Source organism: Oncorhynchus keta, chromosome 13 (genome assembly GCF_023373465.1).
Source record: "Oncorhynchus keta strain PuntledgeMale-10-30-2019 chromosome 13, Oket_V2, whole genome shotgun sequence".
Lineage (NCBI taxonomy): Eukaryota > Metazoa > Chordata > Actinopteri > Salmoniformes > Salmonidae > Oncorhynchus > Oncorhynchus keta.
The window spans coordinates 50,793,510-50,809,035 of NC_068433.1; positions in this window are offsets into that span (position 1 = coordinate 50,793,510).

A 15,526-nucleotide genomic window follows, 5' to 3' on the forward strand; every position below is an offset into this window, starting at 1 on the left:
AACATTTTTAACCATAGCATTAAAAAAACAAATTTGTATACAATCTAAATGGACCAAAAATAGACAATAGAAAAAAGTGTCAATGTGAGAAAATTATGGTAACTAGTCTGGCCCTAATTCAGGTTTTATTTTGTATTTAATTTTTTATGTAAGCCAGGGCGGTATCAGCCAGCCGCCGCTTTCCGCATGAGTGAATCATTTGCAGTCTGGACGTGGAGGGGTGAACTTCTCCTGACCACAGCATTACCCGCTGCTTGTTGAGAAGAGTAAGAAGATACATGCTTTCACGTCAGAGTCTCCAATAACACCAGAAGAAGTCGCTAGATTTGTCCCTAGTCGCTTTTTTGAAAATGTGTTGCTAGAGGGTTCTGAATACTCGCTAAATATAGCAACAAAGTCGCTAAATTGGCAACACTGAAAGCGAGAGGTTGACGCAGCAATTTTTTTTGTGCGCGCTCAAGTAGGATTTCCACTTTCCTCCAGTATTTATTAAGCGATGATGATAACATAATCACTCCGGACAGACAAGCAAAAACTCATTACATAAATGTTGCAGCAGCGAAAATGTGGGATGCATGCCACCAAAGCCACTAAACAATACATTAATTGGACTATAATAGTGACAAACCGTGCACAGAAACTGTTAGGGGCTACATAAAGCTGTCCCACAGCAGAGTCCCAACACCTTACCTCTGCTAAACCTGGCTTTCAGCAGAGCCTTGTCTGGCAGCCAAACAGTTAATTCAGCCTCATGTACTGCCTTTTAAAACAAATGTGGTTTCTACTGACAATTGAGATGTACAAATTATGGCATAAGGAGACGACAAGCGGATAAGATGTCATCCGTAATGTCGATTAAGACATTAATGAGCAAGCGATGACTGACCTTAGTTATCTTCGTTTTCTTTATTATTTTGGTTAGGTCAGGGTGTGACGAGGGTGGTTTTTTAGTTTCTGTATTGTCTAGGAACACAGCCACTCCACTGATTAGCAGGCTAACATTAGTGGTTTCTTTGCAACGATTTCAGTTAGCCACTGATTCCTTCCAAACGACTCATTGTTGAATTTGCGATTTCCAACTGGTTGTGTAATCTTTATGTACAATGGCCAATGACACCGATACGTTTTATCTATAATTTCTCTTCGTTATTTATCTTCATATGACAAGGATTAAAAAGGATTTGCCAGTAGATTGTCGACTTCATGACAACTGATGATGACTGCTCGCTAAGACTTTGAAAGTAAGATGTTGACATGATCTGTCCAATCAAAGCTTCCGTAGATATAACATTATTTAATGTCATTCTATCTGTGGCCAATGACCTTGAGCCTTCATGGATGGGCACTTCTAATATAACTCTGGCAGAACTGTCACTCCTGGTCCCTGGCACTTGAGGCTCCCCAGCATTATGCACTCCTGCCACCATTAGAACGCACACCTGTCTTCCCCGTCACGTGCATCAGCGATTATTGGACTCAATCACCTGTGTCCTTATCTCCCCTATACCTATTTATTCCCAAGCTCTATTACCTGCTTCAGGATTAATGTTTGTTTGTCTTTGCATACCCGGTTCTTACGCTGTCTCTGTCCTGTTTGATGTCTGTTCCATGTTAAATGTTCTACTCCACGTACCTGCTTCTCTTCCTCAGCGTCGGTCCTTACAAGAACCCAAGGGGCTAACATTTTTGAGCTCTATCCTTAGAATTGGGGATGACGTACTGTCCCATGACTGACAGAAAAATGAGCCTATCAGGCGCAACACTCTGTATTTTCTGCTGGCTAGCCCCACCACCACAGAAAACACTGAGCTAGTCTGAAACACCTGCAATTTGGAGCTGCCTTACTCAAGAAAGCAAAAAAGAGACCATGTTTGTTTGTGGATTTATTAACTCAATTACATTTGATTTACATTGTTTGCCAACTGATATGTGACATGTATTAATGCCAAAATAACAAGCAAAAAATATATATATATTTTTTACCTAAAAGTGTGGTGCTCAAAACAGGTGGGGCTCTGCCCCATTAGAGATCTGACATGCTGTATTGGATGAAAACTAGACAATTTTCCAGCCTGATCAACTGTAGGCTACTACAGCCTATGTGAGCTGTCCCATTTGGTCAGGGTAACTAATTGGTAACGTTATTTATTTATTTATAGTCCATTTGTGTATCAGGAGAAAATATATTCTATTCAAAATTGGTCTGGCTAGGCTCCCTATACGTTTTCAATCCAAAATTATTAACTGGAATTAATCAATCAACATAATAGTGATGACACATGTGAGTACATTTTTTACAAGGCCTACTACAGTTGTTTAGGCTTGCATGATGCAAACATGCATGAAGCAAGCTCAGCCCTGAGAGTTTGTCTATCAGTTGTTGTCTCTGTGTCTGGGTAGAGGACATCCCCCTCCTGATCTAGTCTAAATATAATTCATATGAACAGGTTGCTGCAGTTTGACAGCGTTTTCCTGGTTAGGTTAACAGATAAGGAAAAACTCCAGGCCCCAGGGAGTAAAAATTGCCCCAGTTGTCAGTTATCATCAGGTATGTGGATGATCAGGGCTTTATTCAGGAACATTTCTTGAGCTACTTGATGTGTCAAGTGGGGGAGATGCGCAGTCTGTGTTTAACTGTATGGAGAAACATGTTGTTCAAACCTACGATGGCACAGCTGTAATGGAATGTATCTGCTATTTGTATTTCCAGCTAGGTCCCCTCCAGCACCATGATGAAGAGGGGATGACTACTCCACTATCATTGTCAACTCTCTTTCCCCTCCAAGCACTGTGAATACCCCTATCAATTTTCTCTCATTACTGTATGTTGAGTCAATCACATACGCAAACACAATCCCATTATTACACATAAATGATTTGACTCTTTGCTCAGACTAACTCATTCTTCGCTCTTTTGTCCAACTGTGTAATGTGTTATGTTATTGTATTTTGTCTTCCCAGACAAATCCTGTCCTGCACTGAAGTCAAGCCTCTGAACACCTCAACTCATGCATCATACTCTCATTCAATCACAATCCCTTCCCAAAACTGTATACTGTAAGTAGCCCTCTCATTCCCATTCCCCATAATATTGCACTATAATGTCTTTATTAAATGCTTTATGTTAAAATAATTTCTCTTTGATGATTTTTGAAACACCCTTCGACGTCTCCATGCGTTCCACGCTTATACCGTGGGTCTCCCATCATCCTCAATTTTTCAAGTCACCAGCCTCCACTAACATAGATGTAGATTCGCTGAAAGAAACAGTGCTACTGGTGGTGAGGCAGGTTCTATATTGTTCCTTTTGAAGTAGTGAAAGTGATATAATGATGAGGTAAAAGGAACATGGGTCTGAGCTGTGAAGAACGTAGTCTATTCATGACCACGGCACTGTTGACTTTAAGTAACACTTGATTTGGAAAGTCCCTGCTCTACAGACTAACAGTAACATTTAAACTAACTATCTACTAAACCTAACCCTAGCTCTAACCCTAACCCTTATTCCTAACCCTTACCCTTATTCTAACCCTAACCCCAACCCTAACCTTAGGAAGCGGTTGCTTATCAACAGATAATGTGTTAATAGTATGACCATCTGTAGAGCATCTACAGATGGAAAATCCGGACTATCCAAAATAAGTGTGACCGTTCTTTCCCTTTCAGGAACTGAGTCAGACCTGCATGGGACGCCAGGTGAGTGGACTCTCTAGCCATTCAAGAACATCTATGTATTAACTCCCCGGTAGAACATAAAAATGTCATCAGTTCAGGCCTCAGGGAGTGGAATTGAATTGCCCTAATCTAAACACACATGGGTTTTGTATAAAATAGCTTGGCTGAGCTATTTCCCCTTGAGCTTTATAGGCCTATCTACCTTCTGAGAGAGGTAGAAATCCCTTGCCTCCTGAACACACAGAACATTTCCAGTATTGTAATGTCCCATGTCAACCTTGTAATAGTTCCCACGACATTCACTTGAGACAACAACGTTAAGGGGAGACAACAGAAAACATATACTCATTAACCATTAAACTATCTTGGGACATGATACATAATTCTAAAAATGATCTTACTTCCCAGTGGAGAGATGTGTGTTCATATTCCCTGCATTCCCCGGTGGCCATTCTTCCCGTCTAAGAGCAAGGGGGGTAGGGGTGGGGGTGCAAACATCCCTCATTATCCCCAACAGCCAATTCATTTCTCTGCACCATGTTCAGACAACAACCCAATTATCACTGTCAGCATCGGCCGCAGAGGCACGGCTTATTTCAGTGATCTTTGGCATTTCCTCATATTAACATGCATGCAGTGTGGTGGTTTCACTATTGCCTGACAAAATGTCAATGCAACAGAAATATAATGAGAAGGGTGAGATAATGAGAATGTACAGAGAGGAAGTCATGGATCATTTGTTTGGGATCGGGGAGAGAGAGAGCTGCGCATGAGTGTGGCCACATCATATAGGCTTAGTACTATGACATTAGCAAAGTAAATTTCCACAAGCCTAGACAGGTTGATCAGTTCAGGTGGTAAATCAATTTCTTGGGCGAAAATATAGTCAATGTGTTTCTTGTTTTTAGTTATTACTTTTCTCTGTGAAGTGTGTTGAGACATTGTTCAATGCACTTTAAATAAACTGAGGCTTGACTTGGCTACATAGCATCATTAAGGAGAGGTATTTTTGTAATTGGTCCTTATGTTAGTCAGTCTATTAAAATTGCATAGATATACACTTCCCTTAGGTGTCCTGGCTGAAAGAGTTTTTATTAGCGCAGTATGTAAAAATCATCCGTTACACAACCCTGCTTTCCTGCTGTGCCTGACTAGTTAGCTGTCATCCACAGTTGAATCAACTATGAGCCTCCTCTTCATCTAATATTGTGAGTCTAACCCACTAATGTATAATGCTAAAGTTGCCCTCAGAGGTTGTTCCTGGACAAGACCATCACCTGTCCTGGTGTGGTTAGCTCTGGTTGGCTGGGACTGTTGCCTCCAAACCAGCCCTCCATCCTCACTGGACAGCTGTCTGTACCATGCTGGTAATGGTGACTGAGCACTTCAGATCCTTCTAGAGCGACCGTCTAGCCTGAGGCTGCTGGACCAGAAAGACAGGCCACCCACTTAGTTTGGGTTCCTGGATCCTTTCACAGCAATATAAGGTTGCGTTGAGACCAATGACTTAACAATGACCCAAGTCCAGCTCATTTAATCCCTACCATTGTGTCGCTGAGTTGTCATAATGCTTCAGCAAATGTACATGATCCCAGGGGCGCTGGAAGACACAATGTAAGTAACCTAATGTATGTCCCTCTTACTGCTCTGAATGCTTCTGCTGATCCTGCAGCTATTGTATGCAGTAATCATATGCCTATGAAACAGATACTGTTAGCACTGAAGTGGTGTGCCCTAGTAGGAAGTCCACTGTGTGCAGCTCACCCTGCACTAATAAAGATAACCAGAGTATGTCTACCTTTGCTAAGCTTCCCAGTAAAGCAATACAAATAATCAAGCATCCCAGAAAAGTGTTAGAAAATAGCCCAGGTTAACATATGTAGCTTAAGAAAAAATAGTTCATGAAATCAATCAGTTGCTTGTAACAGATGACATTCATATTCTGACCATCTCTGAAACTCCCTTAGATAATGCCTTTGATGATACAGTGGTAGCAATACATTTACGGAAAAGACAGAAATGCCAACGGGAGCGGTATTGTGGTCTCTATTCAGAACCACATTCCCCTAAAGCTTAGAAAGGATCTCATGTTAAATATTTTTCACCTGCCTCACCTAAAGCTAATTCTTGTGGGAAGCTGCTATAGACCACAAAGTGCTAACAGTCAGTATCTGGATAACGTGTGAAATGCTTGATAATGTATGTGATATCAATACAGAGGTATACTTTCTGGGTGATTTAAATATTGACTGGATTTCATCAGGTTGCCCACTCAGGAGAGCTTCAAACTGTAACTGGTTCAGGTTATCAATCAACCTACCAAGGAAGTTACAAACAGTAGAGGAATGAAATTATCAACATGTATTGATGACATCTTTACTAATGCTGCAGAAATTTGTTTGAAAGCAGTTGCCTAATCCATCGGATGTACAGTAGTGATCACAATATAGTAGCCATATCTAGGAAAACCAAAGTTCCAAAGGCTGGGCCTAATATTGTGTATAAGAGGTCATACAATAACTTTTGCATTGATTCCTATGTTGTTGATGTGAAGAATATTTTGTTGGTCCATGGTGTGTAAGGACGAGCAACCAGATGCTGCACTTGACACGTTTATGAAATTGCTTATCCCAGTTACTAATAAGCATGCACCCATTAAGAAAATGAATGTAAAAATGGTTAAATCCCTGTGGTTTGATAAGGAATTTAAAAAAATGTATGGTTGATGAGGAAAAGAGATGGCAAGTAGGTCTGACTGTACAACCGATTGGCAAACATACTGCAAATTGAGAATCATGTGACTAAACTGAATAAAAAGAAGAGGAAACTACACTATGAAACAAAGATAAATGACAAAGAATGATAGTAAAAAGCTTTGGAGCACCAAACTCCGCTCCATCATTCATTGAATCAGATGGCTCATTCATCACAAAACCCACTGATATTGCCAACTACTTTAATCATTTTTTCATAGGCAAAATTAGCAAATTTAGGCATGACATGCCAGCAACAAACACTGACACTACACATCCAAGTATATCTGACCAAATTATGAAAGACAAGCATTGTAATTTTGAATTCCGTAAAGTAAGTGTGGAAGAGGTTTGCTTTTAATGGAACTTTAACCTCATTCTACAGTAGGATACACACATAATGGAAAAGGACCCAAGAAAGAGGAAAGATTGTTTGTCTTTGGTCAGACTACAGCTTGAAAAGCTAGGACTCCTTCCATCTGAAGATCTTCAATCTACTTTCCCTGTCAACATGGGATTTGCCTGTGAGGCTTTTCAGTGAGTGAGGAATCACTCCTCAAAGTGTCTGTAGAAACCATGGCAGCACTGCGGGAAAACAGGGTGTATTTAGGCATTTTTCTCTGTGAGACGGTTGTGGGAGAGATGACAGAGGGTTGGTGGAGGGTTGTGGAAGGGATGACAGAGGGTTGTGATCACACATCAAAGATATGTCCCCTTTAGATCTCACTCTGTGATGAAACACAAAACAAACGAGGCGCGGGCTGAGAGGGGAGGAGAAGAGAGGCGCGACTGCAGCTATGGAAGTGTGTACTATCTGTGCCCAACTAAAAGGACTGAACAGTGAAGAAACAGAGCACACTCTGCTCCAATACACTAATAGGCCAGAGATACATGCATAGTGTACACACAGTGTATATCTAAAGTTAGAATCAGTTCAATCTGTGACAGTATCCACAAGTGTTTTTGTGAGACCTTGGTTTGGCCAAGTGTGGTGTTGCACTCAAGTCTTTACAAAACATTACAGAAGCTAAAACCTCAGAGAGAGGTCAGAGGGAGTTGTATGTAGTATTTATGGCATAGCATGTGGCACATGCTACATCATTGTCCCTAGCCTTTCCAATAAGACTTCCCCGGGCAAAACGTTATTCCATTGCAGACATATTGCAGCACAAGCATAGAGAAATGGAACGAGGGAGAAATGCAATAGGAGAGCACCATCTAGCCTTGTTAGTGAGGAGAACCTTTACCCTAGGGCAGAAAGCTTCTCTCAGCGAAGTTGCTGTGATAGTCCAAAAAAAGACTTATTAAACAAGGAATTGATTAACATACGCAGGCACACACACACACACACACCACACTCGCATAACACACTGAATGCTTTATGCTTTACTGCTACATTAGAACTAACACATTTAGTAAGCAATACATGACATATTAATAAAACACAACAATTCCTAAGTGCTTGTTAGTCAACAACTGAAGATATGAAAAAAATATACACAACCCACCGACTGAAATGTTACCATAAAGTCTCTGTGACTTTAATTTGCTGCACAGAAAGATACACAGATGATACAGATGCACAGTATGAGCATTATATAGACAGATAATGAGACAAACAGTTCAGGGGTTGCGTTTGAAGTTGCTCCCTGGGCACTAATGAATCAGTCGCCTGGGGTCAGTTCAGTTGGTGTGTTTTTCATTACACTTTCAACAGGCGATAATGAGCCGTGAGGACTTTGGACACTGGAGCGCTCTGATCCCACATCAGCCTTTGGAGTGACTCAAGAGGGCCTGACCACATTCTCACTATATCAGAGGGTGAGCAATCAGCATACTCTATCTCTCTCTATCTCTGTCTGTCTGTCTGTCTGTCTGTCTGTCTGTCTGTCTGTCTCTCTCTCTCTCTCTCACTCTCTCACTCTTTATGTCTCTCACTCTTTCTGTCTCTCACTCTGTCTCTCACTCTCTCACTCTTTCTGTCTCTCACTCTCTCTCTTTCTGTCTCTCACTCTCTCTCTTTCTGTCACACACACACACACACACACACACACACACACACACACACACACACACACACACACACACACACACACACACACACACACACACACACACACACACACACACACACACACACACACTCTCGCTCTCTCTCTCCTGTCAGAAGACTCAGAACACTGAGCGAGCCACCTGGACCCTTCCTCCATTACCATATAAATGAGGTGCTTCACGCTAACCTCTGTTCTCTCTGCTTCCTGCTCCTCGCGCAAACAATGACAGTGGCCGAGAACCAGAGACAGAGAGCGACAGAGAGAGAGAGAGAGTGCTAGGGTATATCAATTCAATTACATTCTGGAGGGGTTTTCATGTTTAATGGAAAGAGAAATGCTTTGGCTGCCACAATTTAGCCCTCTGAGGAAACAACCATGCACCAGCTCTCTTCTAAGATAAAAGCCCTGAGGAAACAACCATGCACCAGCTCTCTGCTAAGATAAAAGCCCTGAGGAAACAACCATGCACCAGCTCTCTGCTAAGGTAAAAGCCCAGAGGAAACAACCATGCACCAGCTCTCTGCTAAGATAAAAGCCCAGATGAAACAACCATGCTACAGTTATTCCAACTGAGCCTAAAGGGAAATAGATAGCCTTGAATGAGTCTTGCTGAGCCATCGCCTTTGGGAGACCTACTGCTATGGTCAAATTTGTGTGTAGGGTGTCTACTAAGTTAAATCCTCATGCAGCAACACAGATATACAGTACCTATGTTTATTCCTGATAAACCCAAACTCTAGAGTATAGCTGTGTCTTTGACACTTTTATTTGAATGTTCAATTTGTCCTCATGTCTATACACAAGGTTGTCCTAAACAACAGTTGAAATTTGACTTTACTGTAATGACAATTTACATTGTATGACATTGTTACGGCAACATTTGTCACATCTCCCCCATAAACCTGCTAGATGCTTTGGAACCGTGTCTAAACTCTATAGAAATGGTCTGGCTGTACCATAGCACTTCATTAAACTCTCCACCCCATTACTTCCCTGTTCTCATTAAACTGCACAGACCAATCAATAGACCCATGTCCCCTGACTATAGGGTCATCTCAGTCATTTTGTCTGCAACAGACCTGTGTTTGAAGGCTATTATGTTTCAGGGGACCCTAGTCAACCTTTACCTGTTTTCATTTAGCTATCCCAAAACCATGGATTAGAGACTATCCCAACACCAGGGATTAGAGAATATCCCAACACCAGGGATTAGAGAATATCCCAAAACCATGGATTAGAGAATATCCCAAAACCATGGATTAGAGACTATCCCAAAACCATGGATTAGAGACTATCCCAACACCAGGGATTAGAGAATATCCCAAAACCATGGATTAGAGACTATCCCAACACCAGGGATTAGAGACTATCCCAACACCATGGATTAGAGACTATCCCAAAACCTGGGATTAGATGCTATCCCAACACATGGGATTAGAGACTATCCCAACACCAGGGATTACAGACTATCCCAAAACCTGGGATTAGAGACTATCCCAACACCTGGGATTAGAGACTATCCCAACACCAGGGATTAGAGACTATCCCAACACCAGGGATTAGAGACTATCCCAAAACCTGGGATTAGAGACTATCCCAACAACATGGATTAGAGACTATCCCAAAACCTGGGATTAGATGCTATCCCAACACCTGGGATTAGAGGCTATCCCAACACCTGGGATTAGAGACTATCCCAACACCAGGGATTAGAGACTATCCCAAAACCTGGGATTATAGACTATCCCAACAGCAGAGTTTAGAGATGTGAAATTGTGTTCCTGTTTGGGGACTTTTAACTTCAGGTAGAGAAAGTCCACCTTGAAGTAAAAATTGTGGTACAGTATATGTATATGGTATTGGCATAGTTTATTGTGTGTGCCTATGCTGAGCCAGCCTGCCCCCTAGAGGATGAACTAGGTAGGACCAGAAATCTGGATCTCTTTCAGCTCACTATGAGGCAATATTCTTACAAAATGGGTTGACTGGGTTTGTGGGGTATGATAGCATTCCTGTTGTACTGCAAGAGTGCATGTTTGTATTCATGTGATCACTTAAACCATGTCTATTGACTCTGAAAATGCTAACTTTGTCACAGTATGACAGTGCTTACTTCCCTTCCTAGAATAATGTCCAAATACCAATCCTGTATTGTTAAAAAAAATAACATAGGATCTATTTTCTATTGGTATATGTTGACTGTCACTCTTTTTGTGTCACAGGATTCTTACCAAAAGCCTAAACTACTTTTGTGACTAAAACACACAGCCTATAGTGCCTAATGCTATTTCCAGCTATGCATGGTACTACTGAATGCACAGTATATCTTCCCGCCAATCAAGTAGTGAGATGAAGATAACAGCCAGGCTGTTGTTCCACTCTGTTCCCCTGAGGTGTGTGGGATCATTAGATTGAGACCTCTATTAGAGAAGCAGTAGACTCATTAGATGGAAAGGAAGACTGCCATCATATATAAATTCCCTATCTCTCTCACAAGCAATTACACATGCAGCTCACACACATATGCATGCTCACGCGTACATACACACACATACACACACACACACACACTTGCAAACTCAGTTTCTCCTTCACACAAAAAGCACGTTCCCACCTAGACACACAAGCACCAAATAATCCCATTCTAATGGAATGTGTTCACAGGCACAGTTCTCTGTCAATGTAAATATATATATATATCTGAAACACACAAACACTTTCTCACAAGCTCTCTCTCCCTCATACACACACCCACCCACCCACTCACAGAAAGCTCATTATAACTTGACAGGGGATTGGCTTGACGTCCACATCTCCAGTTGATTAATTTGCCTATTATTATTAAAGATCCTTTAATAAAACACTCACTCTAAAGAAAGATGACCGGCAGCTCCTCCCCCACCCCCCAACTGTGGACATAATTGTAAAACTTCAAACACTTAGAAGGGAAACTTCCTCCAGTGTGAACAGTGTGCTACAAGGACAGTTTATATTTCATTCCCATTGTTTTAGACTTTTTCCAACTCTGGTCGTTTATCCTATCCATCCAGATTTACAATGGCTTTGGAAGTTGCCTAGGTCACAGACAGTCCCTGAGCAAAGTGAGGAGTTCACTTGAGGAGATCTACTCAGCAGGCTTGAGGAAGAGGACTGTGTCGGGTTATCTGTAGTCCAGTGAGATGGACACCTTGGACCGGATTTTCTATTAGAAAGTCGTTTCACATCCAATTGTCACGCCGACGGCCATTCAACTCTCCTGAGGAAACCATTTCTTCGGCGAGAGGGTAGCCCCATAACCATGGTTACCGGTGTGTCCCGTTCAAAAGAACTGGGCAGGATCGATAACATTTTATTTAAGAGATCCTTTGACTCCAGGGAATCAGACACTATTATCCTACCTGCCTCCTGTTCTCTGCAAATTGCAATCCAGGAAACATGATTTAACTTTGCAAACTGCAAACCGCCAAGATAAAAAAAAAATGCAGTGACAAGCTGTCAATTAGGACCTCTCTAACTTCCATCTCTCTCCCTCTATCTGTCTGTCTGTCTGTCTGTCTGTCTGTCTGTCTGTCTGTCTGTCTGTCTGTCTGTCTGTCTGTCTGTCTGTCTGCCCCTATTCCCCTTTCTTTCTGTCTCTCTGTGTAATTCATCAGCAAGCAGTGTTCACTCTCAGAACAATTAAAGAAACATTTTATAACGGAATAGTTGAATCCATACAGGTGACCTATGGTATGGAGGAAGTGGTTGGGGGTCAAAACATGGCAGCCAGATTATTAATAGATGCACCAAGATAAACATTTAAACTGCAGGCTTTGTTTATGAGGTTTCCAAGTCAATAATAGTTTGAATTCATGGAGATCAAAATGTTTTATTGTGAGAAAAGGCCTCCTGACTCAAACATGTCCGTGGAGGATAAAAATACATGTGCTTAATTAACCAGATTTAACCAGTAGCTGGACACCAGTTGTTACTGACTAAGGCCTTGACGTTGTCGTCACACCAAACGTTCTAATTGTTGATTAGAATATGCAGAGATACTGTATGGGTTATGGGCACTTCAATGGGCAGAGGAATACTTTGATATTCAAATGTCCAGATGTCTTGCCAGAGGCTGTCCTTCTTGGTGTTGACAACTCACACACCCTTTTCATAAAGTCTGAAATGTATTTCACTGTAGTGAGTTCTGAGGCATGTTTTGAATAAAGCCCAAAAATATCAATACCCAAGAAAATAACTTTCAATATATCAACTGCAGCGGGGAAGTTTGTAAAGCAGCAGTCAGAAGAGGACAATACCAACCATACTCATGTTCATGTGAACATATCATTTAAAACACTGCCAGCTTTTGATCCTCTGTTCCACCATAGTGCAGGTTTGATTGAATCTCAGCCTTATATTTCCATTAAGTTGTTTTTACTTACAGCACTACATTTACATTAAGACGTAGTTAAGATAGAGAGTTAAGAGGTCCGCTGTGGTACCCTAAAAATGCTGGAGCTGTGGCCAAATCTAGCAGAGACTTTACCTGGGGATCAGTGACCTGTAGTTTTCCATCTATCTCTTGCAATTGTGGGGGGTGGGGGTAGGAGGGGGCTCAGTTGATGAGTTTCGGCTTCCCTGTAGGGACTTGATTAAAGTCACTGCCCTTTGAAAGGAAGGGGGTTGATTTCACTGAGATTCATTCTAAACCCAATTTTTTCATTAGATGATCAATATATCCTGACAGCAGATGGTGGTGGTAGCAGCTGCACTGGGCCTAAACTGCCAATCAGAGACCAGGCCAGCAGCAACCAGCTTCCCTTCTGCTAAACCCAATAACCACCTGGACATGGTTCCATAGGTCTGTCATAGCTCTCAGTCGAAAACTGTATTAGGCAGGTCAAAATGGAAAGATGGAGCCATTGATTTAGTAAGTTAAAGGAAAATAAGAAGGCACAAGTTGCAGAGAGGAAAGATCTGGAGGATTTACACAGGCTTGGGTTTGGATTTGGGCTATGAACATGGTTCTGCATCGTAGACCCTCCACACACATAAAATCTCTCATTCTCATCTCTCTCTTCTCTCTCCCGCCCTGTCTCTCTCATTATCTGTCTCTCTCTCTCTCACACACACACACATGCACGCAAGCTCGAACACATACACACACACCCATCACCCCCTCCTCTCTGAGACTCACAGCGTCCCTCCCCACTCCAAAAGAAGAGGCTATAGGGATGCTGGGCTGCCAGTCCAGCTGTCTCCATCTGGCCAGCTCACTTGGCAGCATGTGACACCACACAACTCATGCCAAACTGTGTCCCAGCAGCTGGAGGGCCACAGCAAAAACCAATCAACAAAGAGAACAGCATCGGTTTCACTGTTGCTGGGCCAGCTTCTATACGCTCTGAGAAAATGTTCACGCTACAGTATACTGTAGGCCTATCCTACCAAAACAAAAGTCCCTGTTCCATTCAATTATTTTCCTATCCACTACAGGGATGCACCCAAACAGCAGACATGGTTTGGGACATTACTATGTGCTATCTATCAGTGTTGATTACAGCACATACCTGGGCTTGGGTATGCAGGGGAGAGCACATCTATGGTGGCTTGTTGCCTCATTCATTTACATAATAATACATTGCTTGTATGCCTAGCTAGGTTATAGAATATTTCCATTGTGGCAAGTTACCACATACTATTAAAAGAATTAGCTCGGAAGTTGCTTACCCACTCACGTGTGTGCCCACTGTTCATTATTCATTTGCGTAACAGACTGCTGTATGATCATTCTCCATTTGCCAAGAGACAGCATATCTAAATGTCATTGAGAACATTAATCAGCTGCTGAAATATGAGGGACCCTGTTTTCTCTCGGCTTGAGGGTATAATAGGCAGATGTCGCCGCAGGTCAGACATTATCATCCCTATTAATTAATGTTGATGGTTGAGAGACAGCTCCCCTATTGTGTCCCCAGAAAATTGCAGATGACTTTGACCTCTGTCTGACAAGGTAAGCAGTCTGGACAAGCCTATAGCACAATGATGAGCACTCTAACTTTCTTGGTAAGATGGCAGGATGAGAGTAATGGTACTTTTGTTGACATTTGAGAAGTAAACATGAATATTTAATTTGTTATAATTATTTTTGAATTACTGAAGTAGAGCTGTCCAACAGTTAGTAATTCATTGTTTGTCTCTTACATTTCTTATTGTGATTTGTCTGTGCAATATTATTAACTCTCAATTAAATTAAATTATATATTGGAATGACTAGATACAAAGAGATTCATATTTGAGGTTCGCATCTTTCTCTTTGTGAACAAAGTACTTTTTTCCTTTATCCGTAATTCAAAATTCAAAAGGCACTCGCATATCTCGCACATCAGCAATCTTTTTTGCAGGTGCATGGTAACAGTTGGACAAGATGAGGGAAAAAGGAAACCGCACACTGCTCTCGATAGCATCACTGCTCTTTAATAAGCTTACGTATCAGCCTCACGGCCTTCCTCAGAGCTTTTTCTCCTTTATCCGTAATGGAATTGACCTTTTTTGTATATTTATTTCACCCCCGTTCAATTGGTGGCTGCAATACAACATCAGTTGTGGTAGGCCATAAAAGCGTCTGACAAAAAAAAAACATTTCAGTTACATGTTAGTTGTCACAAAGCTTACAATTTCCTCATCCAATAAACCACTACCATAACTTTCTGTCTCTAAGTGGTAGTATTCATTCCCAATATCTTGGGTGTCTGAGATTTGATTGAGCTGCACCACTGACACTTCCTCATATGAACTCTTGGCTACATCAGGATGGAAATTAGAACCATGTTCTTTATCCTCAAAAGTATGTCTGAGGGTCTTTGCTGAGCAGTTGTTATTCCCTCATTTAAACTCTCCAGAGGCCAGAGGTTTTGAACCTGAGCCTCATTTACATTCTCTGTTTGTACCATTTTGTTTAATTTCACCTTGTTGTCCCTAGCAAAACAATGTATAAACGTGTCAGTCATACAGGTATGTATGCATCGTTGTTGCAGTTGGCTTCTTAACTAATCATCTGCTAAT